This window comes from Petaurus breviceps, unplaced genomic scaffold (assembly GCF_028583685.1).
Source record: "Petaurus breviceps papuanus isolate PSGF00001 unplaced genomic scaffold, PetGlider_PUasm1.0 207, whole genome shotgun sequence".
NCBI lineage: Eukaryota > Metazoa > Chordata > Mammalia > Diprotodontia > Petauridae > Petaurus > Petaurus breviceps.
The window spans coordinates 20,075,174-20,085,809 of record NW_027185850.1 but is presented as its reverse complement, the minus strand read 5'-3'; the positions used below and the strand labels follow the sequence as shown (position 1 = coordinate 20,085,809).

The following is a 10,636-nucleotide window of genomic DNA, read 5'->3' as shown; positions in this document are numbered from 1 at the left end:
ACTCACTGGCACCTCTTTCTAGGTCTCAGTTTTCCCATCTGTAAAAGGAAGGAGCCAGACTGCCCCTTTCCAGCTATCAGTCTGATTCTGCCATGTACCTGCACTTACAGGGGTGGGGAGCCTGAATCCTCGAGGCCACATGTGGTCTTCTAGGTTCTTGGGTGTGCCCTTTTGACTGAGTCTAAATAAAAGGATTCGTTCAGTAAAACTTGGACTCAGGTCCTCACTTCAGCAGTGGATATGCTAAAACTGGAATGATACAGAGAAGATTAGTATCTCCCCTGTGCAGGGATGACACACAAATTCGTGAAGTCTTCCATATTTTTTGTGGAACTGAATCTTGTAAACTAAAAGTAAACAAACAAATTAAGAAAGACCAAAAAAAAAAAAAACCTGGACTCAGTCAAAAGACCTCACCCAAGGCCCTAGAGGGCCATATGTGGCCTTGAGGATGCAGGCTCCCCACCCCTGACCTATCCCAGTGAAATCACGGATCTCTTGAAGGATGGAAGGAGAAAATACCACGATGATTTACAATCACTTTCAGGCCTGCTTGTTGTCCTTTGGGGCTCACAGCAGGTAAAAACCATAATCCTTTTCACCAGCTACTTTAGCTGCTACTTTTGAATCAGTCGAACCTGTCAGCCAAGAATGTGGCCTGGACCTGGATTTGCACTCTCCAAGGGCCGGCTTTCTCTTTAGAGTCCATGGAAAATGATGTTTTCCTTTCACATATTAGGCTCATAAAGTATCAGGGCTGGCAGGTATCTCGGAGGTCACCTGGTCCAACCCCCTCATCTTACAGAGGAGGAAACTGAGGAACAGCTGTGCTAAATCAGGCAAGGAAAAACAGCACCCTGCTAACAGCACCTTGCCTGTACGTGGAGCCTTGAACTTGTTAGGCTCCTACCCATTATCTCATGTAACGTCACCTCAAATAGACAGTGCTGCTTCCCTTTGTCTGGAGATGAAACAGGGGACACAGAGGCATGTCCTTTTCCAATGCTAGCCACCTTGAATGATGTACATTAACCATTTACAGTTTCACGGAGATTTATACCCACCATATCATTTTTTTCCTCAGAACAACCTCATGTATGGTATCGCTCATACAAGAACCATTCTCCCCATTTTATATATGGGAAAATCAAGGCTCTGATGGAGCAAGTCACTTGCTCACAGTACCAGCATCCATGCCTTCTGTTTTGGACCCCATTGCTCGGCCTGCTGAAAGTAATCAGCCTCTACAAGCCAAGACCATGTTCTCCTACCAACATCCAACCAAACTGCTCTGGGTGGGTTTTACAACCGAAATATCTCTTTTCTGAGTTGTCAGAAATGTCAAGGTCACTAACTTTGATTAGCTCTGAGTGGCAGCTGAAGATCCTCTTGGTCGAAGCTGCACAGAGGGGTCGTCGCCTCTAACTGGGTGGTCCCAGGATTTGTTTTTCTGAATGCTCAGTCACTTCCTTAGAGATCATTTTCACTCCAAGACTCCACACTCCATAAAATCCTTCCCAAACAAAGGTGAGATAGAATTCATCTTGGGGGAAGGGGGTCATTAGAGGGTCCCTTTCAAAGCAACCAATAATAAATGTTGAGCTGGTTCCTTATCTTACTACAAACTACAATTCACCCCTGTCTTGGGCAGGTTCTGATACCATGGGATACTAGCAGTAATAGAAAATTGAATCCAACAAATATTTCTTAAGTGCCTGATACATGTACAGGGAATAATAAGACAAAAAGAAAAAGCTTGCATTCTCCTGAGGGAGGTGGGGTGTATACAACATGGTTATTTTAGGGAGGGTGGGATGGATATAACACGAGACATGTAAACATATGCTTGGTTATTTGAGGGAGAAGAGGGTCAATATGACATGAGACATGTAAACACATACATGGTTTTGAGGGCAGGGAATCAATACAGCATGAGATATGGAAGCCCATGCATGCCTGTTTGAGGGAGGAGGAGACATTAACCAAGAACATCAAAAAAAGTGCCCTCTAGGAGATAGCATCTGAGGGAATCTAATCCCTGAGGGAAGACAGAGATAGGAAGAGCTGGATGTGAGGAGGGAGGCTATCCTAGGCGCAAGGATGGAGGAAACAGCCTGTGTAAAAGGATGAAGGCCAGAGATGGAACACAAGCTTAGGAAAGAAGAAGGAAGCTCGGTGGGCTGAGATGTAGACTGTGAGAACAGTCCTGGGGGGCTATTTGTGCCCCTTAGAGGACCTTCAAGCTGGGAGCGACACTGGGCACTCATAAAGGAGCCTGGCTGCAAAGTCCAGGACGAAGGCCATGGGAATGGTCATGGCATGTGACAGGCCACAAAGCGCCCTGGGGGACAATCAGTTGCTAACTGGGCCTCAGGATCACGCCATGGAGGTCAGATGAAGATATCAGGGTCTTCTCAGCCTGAAGAAGAGAGGATCCAGACAAGACTAGAGATGTTTTCAGGTACTAAAAGAGCTGGAGAAGGTGTTAGCTTGTCCTTCTTGACCTCAGAGGCCAGAGATTGTAGCAGTGAAGGAACATGGAGAAAATTACTGCGTATTTATTTTGTGCATGTGTTGAATATACTTTGAAGTGTACATATCATTTTCCCTGATAGCCCTGGCCCTCAAGCAGTTTTCATTCTATTCCATTTTTGTTTTTGTAACCCCCACATCCAGTGTAAACCTATACATAGTACACATTTAATAAATGCTTTTTTGGATTGATTGATCTAAGTAGAAACTTCCTCACAATTAGAGTTGCACAGAAGCAGAATGAACACCTTAGCATTCCCTTTCTGGGAAAGGGTGAAGGCTTTCAAGAAGGGGCTGCTGACCCCCTATTGGGGATATTATGGAGAGAGTTCTTGGTCAGTTGCAAGTGGGCCTCAATGATCTCTGGGGTCCTTTCCAACTCTGAGGTTCCATGATGCCGTGACCCTGCCTCTGTCTAGAAACTTCCAATGATGGAGAAGCCATCGGTACCTCACAAGTCAACTTGCTCCATTTTGGGGGCAGTTCTGTAGTCTTTTTTCTTCTCATATTGAGTAGAAGTCCTGTTTTCCTATGGGTATCAGAGCCCCATACAGTGTTTCGTACATAGTAAGAACTTCACAGATGATTTTTGAATGAAATATGGCTCCCTATAACTTCTACCCATATGAATTTTACTGAATCTTCAACCATACAGGAAATAAAAATGCAGTCCCTCATCTGCTTGCTGAGAGAAAACTTTCAGGGAATGGAGTATCATGAAAAGGTATCTAAGCAAACCCTGGAGGTCAGGCTGGCCCCAGGGAGCAACGTGGGCTCTGCCTTTCACAAGATGCACCTGGCCCAGCCACTTCTGGGGGGCAGCCTCAATTTCTTCATCTGGCAAATGAGTCAAAGTGGACCAGTCAATCTCTCAGGTACATATCACCTGTTATATACTAAGAATTCAGTGAACCTAAGTGAGCCAAATTTTTGCACAATTGGGCAAAAAAAAAAAGAAGTAACAATGGCCAGAATCAAGATGATGGAATAGAAACAGGACTTCCGTGGGGCTCCCGCTTCCACCTCCTCCAATTCATGTAAAAAATTACGCTAAACAAATTTTGGAGCTACAGAACCCACAAAATGACACAGAGAAGCTAATCTCCCACTGAAGACGTTCTGGCAGGATGGCAGGAAGGAGCCAGTGCAGCACTCTGGGAGCCAAGCCCAGCCCTGCATGAGCCTGAGGTTTTAGCCTCAGGGCATCCACAATCAGCCACCGGCTGGAGGGACTGAAGATCACCAGTAGCTGTGGCAGTTTCCAAAATTATCAATCTATAGATGCTAAGGACAAAGTGAGAGGTCAGTGCAGTGTGAACTTTGGGACCTGGAAGTTCAGGAGTGCAGTCCGACCTTTGCCCCCTGGAGGGAGAAGTGGCTGAGGTGTGGTGGCTGTCCAGGCACTGCCACGTGGCTGCTTCAGAGATCCAGGCCTGCAGATTGTAGGGGGACCAAGCTACCAGTCTGAGGAATAATCACTCTTGCTTTAACCTGCTTGGATCTGGATCACTATCAGGGGTGATGGTCCTGGGGTGCATGACCAGTGTGCCACAGCATGTGGACGCTTCAGAGAAGGCACCCAACCAATAGCTCCAGCAGCTGAGAAAACCCCATTGATTGTGACAAAGCTCCCCACTCCAGTAGCAGAGTTCTACTGTGGCAAAAAGCTCAAAAGTCAAGTAATTGAGTGGCAATATTACTAATCAGGGAAATTAAGGCAAGCACAGTGGTCTGATTTTGGATTCCTTTTGGGGGGACAAAAAGGATCAAAGCATGGAACAGGAGGAAGACAGCAAAGTCAGAACTCCTGCAAACTTCCAACAAAAGAATAAGCTGCTTACAGGCCATAAAGGAGCTTAAAAATGATTTTGAAAATCAAATGAGAGTAGTGGAGGAAAAATTTGGAAGAGAAATGAGAATGATGCAAGAAAAATATAAAATGAGAGTCAACAACCTGACTGAAGAAAATAACACCTTAAAAATAGACTAACTCAAATGGTAAAAGAGGCTCAAAAAGCCAATGAGGAGAAGAATGCCTTAAAAAGTTGAATTTGTCAGATGGACAAAGAATCTCAAAAGCTCACTGAAAAGAATCATTCCTTCAGAATTAGATTGGAGCAAATGGAAGCTAGTGACTTTATGAGAAATCAAGATACTATTAAACAGATCCAAACAAATGAAAAAATAGAAGGCAATGTGAAATATCTCACTGGAAAAACCACTGACCTGGAAAATAGATCCAGGAGAGATCATTTAAAAATTTTTGGACTACCTGAAAGCCATGATCAAAAAAAGAACCTAGAAATCATCCTTCAAGAAATTCTTAAGGAAAATTGCCCTGATGTTTTAGAACCAGAGGGCAAGATAGAGGCTGAAAGAATTCACCAATAACCTCCTGAAAAAGATCCCAAAAAGAAAACTCCTAGGAATATTATAGCCAGGTTCCAGAGTTCCCAGATCAAGGAGAAAATACTACAAGCAGCCTGGAAGAAACAATTTGAATACTATGGAAACACAATCAGGATAACCCAGGATCTGGCAGCTTCTACACTGAGGGATCAAAGGGCTTGGAATAGGATATTCTGGAGGGCAAAGGAGCTGGGATTAAAACCAAGAGTCACCTACCCAGCCAAACTGAGTATCATGTTTATGGGGAAAATATGGTCATTCAAAGGAATAGAGGACTTTCAAGCATTCTTGCTGAAAAAACCAAAGTTGAATAGAAAATTTGACACAGATACAAGATGCAAGAGAAGCATGAGAAGGTAAACAGGGAAAAGAAATCATAAGGAACTTATCAAAGTTGAAATACTTACATACCTACATGGAAAAATGATAATTGTAACTTATGAAACTTTTTTTTAAAGCAATTGGGGTTAAGTAAGTTGCTCAAGGTTACATGGCCAGTTATTTATGACTGTGGTGCTACGTATCTGAGCCTGGATTTGATCCCAGGTCATCCCAATTCTGGGGCCGGTGCTCTTACTCACTGAGCCACCTGGCTGCCCCGAAACTTTTTCTCAGTATGAGAATAGTTGCAGGGAATAGAAATGTGTATATATGTATGTATATATATATATATGCATATGTATATCTATACATATACATATATATGTCTATATAGGAGGGTATATGGGCATATGAATACATATGTGAATGTGTGTATATATGTGTGTGTGTGTATGTGTACAAGCATACATAGACAGAGGGCACAGGAACAATTGAATAGGAAGGGATGATACTTAAAAGGTAAAGTTAAGAGATGAGAGAGGAAAATTAAGAGTAAATGAGAGGAGATGGGGAGACATAGAATAGGGTAAATTATCTCATATAGAATAAGCAAGGAAAAACTGTTACAATGGAGGCAAAGAACAGGAATGTAAAAGGGAATGAGTCAACCTTATTCTCATTGAATTTGATTTAGGGAGGGAATGACACACACTAAATAGGGTATCTCACCCTACAGGAGAGTAGGGGGCAAGGGGATGAAAGGGGGGATGATAGAAGGGAGGGCAGGCTGGGGGGACGGAAGTTGGAAGCACCCACTTTTGAAAAGGGACAGGATCAAAGTAGAGAATAGAACTAGTGGGGAGTGGGATAGGAGGGCGTGAAATATAGTCAGTCTTTCACAATATATCCACTTTGGAAATGTTTTGTATAGCTACACATGTACAACCTACATTGAATTGCTTATCTTCCCTGTAAGGGTGGGTGATGAGGGAGGTAGGGAAAGAATCTAGAATACAAAGGTTTAAAATCAAATGTTTAAAATATATGTGTATTATTATTGTTATTATTGTTATTATTTTACATGAAACTGGGAAATAATACATACTGGGGCATAGAGATCCACCATGCCATACTGGAAAGTCAGAGGGAGATATGAGGGAAGATATGGGAGAGAGCAGATTGGGGGAAGGGATATTCGGTGGGATCACTGTTTTGGGGTGGTGAGTAGAGGGAAAATGGGAATTTTTGTAACTGAAAATCTTGTGGAAATGAATGATGGAAATAAACTAAAAAATAATAATAATAATAATAAAAAGGAAAAAAAAACCAATGGCTAGAATCCCTGAAACTGGCCCAGTGGGCTTGATCTGACTAGTCAGCAAGGTGATTTCTCAGAATCATGGAACCTCAGAGTTGGAAAGGACCTCAGGGACGGATGATCTAGCCTCTCTTCTATTACTGTCCCTCTCCCCCAAAGAAAGTCTTTCTATGGGATGATGATACCAACAACAAAGCGTGGACAGAGCTGCTGAGATTTTATTTTATTTGTTATCTCTGCAAAGGAGGATGACCAGGATGTTACAAAGGAAGGACTCGAACCCAGGTCTTAATTTAAAATCCTGAGGAAATTCTAGAATAGTTCATGAGATTTATGTTAAGTGAAATTTTTGTTAAAATGTTAAAAGGGAATCAGGGGCTTCAAAGAGCCAGCCTGATCTCATCAAGGACAGGCCTTGACAAACTACTCTTCTTTTTTAACATGATTACTTTACTAAACAAATAATGCCATGGATAGAGTTTATGAAAAGCTTTTGATCAAGCAGTTCATATGCACAAACAAATCTAATAAAGTCAAAATAAAAAAATAAAATAAGTGGATAAAAATAAAAATAAATAAAATAATATAAAAATAACAAAAGAAACAAGCAACTCGTGGAAAAAGATGTTTGTAATATGTTTCTCAAGTAAATATTTCATTTGCAAGCCATATAAGGAATTCCATTTTGTAAGTCATTTCCCAGCAAATAGTCAAAGGATACAAAGACAGTTTTCAAGGGGGAAAAAATCCAAGCTGTTAATACTTAATGTTCTAAATTATTCGTAATTAAAGAAATGAAGATTAAGGCAACTGTAAGGTTCCATCTTATACCTATCAGACTGAAAAAAGATGACAAAAGAAGATGACAAATGCTGGCAAGGCTATGGGAGAGCAGGTGCCTTAGTACACTCCTGGTGTCTCTTCTGAAAAAAAAATTGTAGTCATGGCCAAAAAGTTGCTGAACTGTCCATTCTCTTTGACCCAGTCCTAGGCCTATACCCCAAGAGCTCAAAGGAAGAGGAGAAGGGAACCTTGTATATAAAAACACACACAGCATATTTTTCATGGTAGCCCCAAATTGTAAATTAAGAAGCTATCCTTCTATTGGGGAGTGATTAAACAGATTGTGGTGTATATACTTGTAATGTAACATTGTTGTGCCATAAGATGTAATAAAGTAGTTTTAGAGAAAACTACAAAGACCTTTATGAAATGATGCAGAGTGAAGTGAGCAGAACTAGAAGAGTGAAACCAACTTTATAGGAAAAATAACTAGGAAAGAATTTAGAACTTTGATCAATGCAACAAGACACCACAAGGCCATAAGAATGAAGATGAAACATGTCGCTCTCACCAGAGATGTGATGGACTTAAAATACAGAGACAGCTAAGGCAGGACTTTGGTTTGCCTAATTAGGTGTATACACACACACACACACACACACACACACACACACATAGAGAGAGATGGAGGGATTTGGTTTGGGGTTTTTTTTAATTTACTAAATGTTGTAGGGGGAGAATGGGTATTAGTGGGAGGGATAGATTAATTTTTTTAGCTTTTTATTTGAGAAATAAGAAAAATAATAAAGTATCTCATTCTTATGGAAAGATAATTGACTAGATTAGTATTTTGCACATAATAAGTGCTAAATAGAAGCTTATTGACTGACTGACAATAAAATCAGAATATTTTTTAACTGTTTGAGTGGCTAGATTCTAAAAGTAATTGTTAATAGTTCAGGGTCAATGTGGCAGGCATTCTCCAATGGATTATCCCAGAAATCAGTGTTGGGCCCCACATTGTCTAATATTTTTATTAGTGACTTGGATCAAAACATAGATGGCGTTTGTAGATGATATAATCAAGCATTCAAACAATAAGTAAACATTTATTCAGTATGTACTATGTGCCAGACACTGTACCTGACAGAGTTGTGATCCAAATGAGTCTTGACAGGCACTAGTCTAAATCTGAGTAAGATGTAACTCAGTTAGGTTAAATGTAAAATCCTTCATATAGGTACAAAAAATCATCTTCCCAAGGAGAAGATGGGGTAGTGTGGTGGGATGCAGCAAACAGAAAAGTTAATGCTCCGACAGGCGGAGCTTCTAGGAAGGAAAGGGAGGCAACAGCCCCACTGTGTTCTGCCCTTATTGGGCTTCCTCATGAGTGTTGCCATTAGTTCTCAGTGCCATGGTTTAAGAAGTGCAATGATAAACTGGAGAGCTTCCCAGCAGAGAGTGAAAGTCTCATGAAAGGCTTCAGTCCATCTGGAGAAGAGAAGTCTTGGGGGAGATGCAACCATCTTTGAATATTGGAAGGCCTGTCTTTTGATGGAGGGTTTAGGTCTTCAGGGCTTAGCCCAGGAGGAAGGAGCAATAACAATGGGTGGGAGGCAAAATGGGGCAAATTTAGCCTTCAGACAAACTCCCTCATCATAAGAGCTGTCCCACAGTGAAGGGAGTCACCCTTGGGGTGGGCAGTTTCCCCTCCTTGGGCATGGGTAAATTATTAGGTAGTAGTAATAGTAACTAGGATTTATGCAGCATTTTAAGATTCCCAAAGCATTTTACAGATTTTCCCATTTCTTCCTCACCACAGTCTTGGGAAGTAGGTGTTTTACAGATGAGGAGATGCAGGCAGGGAGGTACTAAATGACCAGAGGATCACCAGGCCCAGCTCTCTGTTCTAGTGGGGATTCCTTTCATGTACATCTTGGGCCATGTGGTTGATCAGCCTATGTGACCCCCCCCTCTCAAAATCTGTGACTCTGTAATACCTGAAGACGGTTGCTGTGCCTCAGCTAGTTAGCTCTTTTTGGACCTCAAAGTCCCCAGTTCTTGGACTGATGCCCTTATGACATGGTCTCATCATCCTTGCTACCCTTCTCCACATGCTCCCCAGTTTGCCAATTCAATTCAGTTCAGTTCACTTGTATTAAGTACCTACTATGTCCCACACACCGAATGTCCTTAGCAAACCAGAACAGCAGACCTGATTTCCAAAGGTGGTTTCGAGTTCAGCTGGGGGCACCCGAGCTGAAGGACACTGATGAATTGCAGAGTATTCAGAGAAGGGTCGCTATGATGGGCCCCAGAAGTCATCTAGCCCAAGACAGATGAGCCAAATGAGGTGCATAGAAAAGAAGGGACCCAAGCTCGCTTATGTTAGTAGAGAGTAGAGTCGGGATTCGAACCCAGGCCGTCTGACCCCATGCCCAGCAATAATTCCACTATACTAGATAGCTTTGCCAGCCCCCCTCTCTTTACTCCAGTGTTCCACCCTCTAATGACCTAACTATGTACCTTACTGTGTGTTCTCGCTTCGGGGCCAAGACATCCCAAATGTACTATTCTGTGGACAATCTGTTTTTGTTGTTGGTTGTTTTCTGGGACTTTGTTTTAAGTAGGTCATTATATCCACTCGGAGAACTGTGCCCAGAGTACTTACTTCAGTTTTCCCTCTTTGTAATGGCCTGTAAGGACAGAATTTCCATTGCTTGAGCATACACAGCACTCACTCTGATCCGGCCCCTCTGGTCCAGGATTCTGTCTGACCGAGGCATCGAGGGACCTCTGGGGGAGGACTTGTTTGGGAGTGAGTGCATTTGTCCTCTGGACGACGTGGCCTGACCATCCTCACCTTCCTGAATAATAACAACCACTGACTTCTGGAATGTGCACTTAACTCATTACAAATCTAGCTCCATCCTTTGCTTCATAAGATTCGGAGCTAGAAGCAAACACAGGCACCTTCTAGGCCAAGTCCTCTATGTAACTGGTGAGCTGAATTTGAGCAAAGCATATTAAACCCCTATTATGCATCAGGCCCAAGGGGGTCTAGAAATGAGGAAAATGAATCCATGTCCCGGAGGAGTATGCAGTCAAATGTAATACAATAATTATAATAGTGAGATAAACATTTCAATGGCTACTGTGTGCAGAGACAGCTGTATGCTGTGTTGAGATGAAGAAAAGAAAGAAGGAAGGAGGGAAGAAAGGAAGGAAGGAAGGAAAGAAGGAAGGAAGGAAGGAAGGAAGGAAGGAAGGAAG

At 42.2% G+C, this 10,636-nt stretch overlaps 1 non-coding gene across 1 annotated transcript; it reads left to right on the top strand.

The window, feature by feature from the left end:
* Window positions 1-223: 223 nt before the first annotated feature.
* LOC138165109 (U6 spliceosomal RNA) lies at window positions 224-326 on the top strand. The gene has a single exon (XR_011169264.1). It is a non-coding gene; the product is annotated as a U6 spliceosomal RNA (small nuclear RNA).
* Window positions 327-10,636: the final 10,310 nt, after the last annotated feature.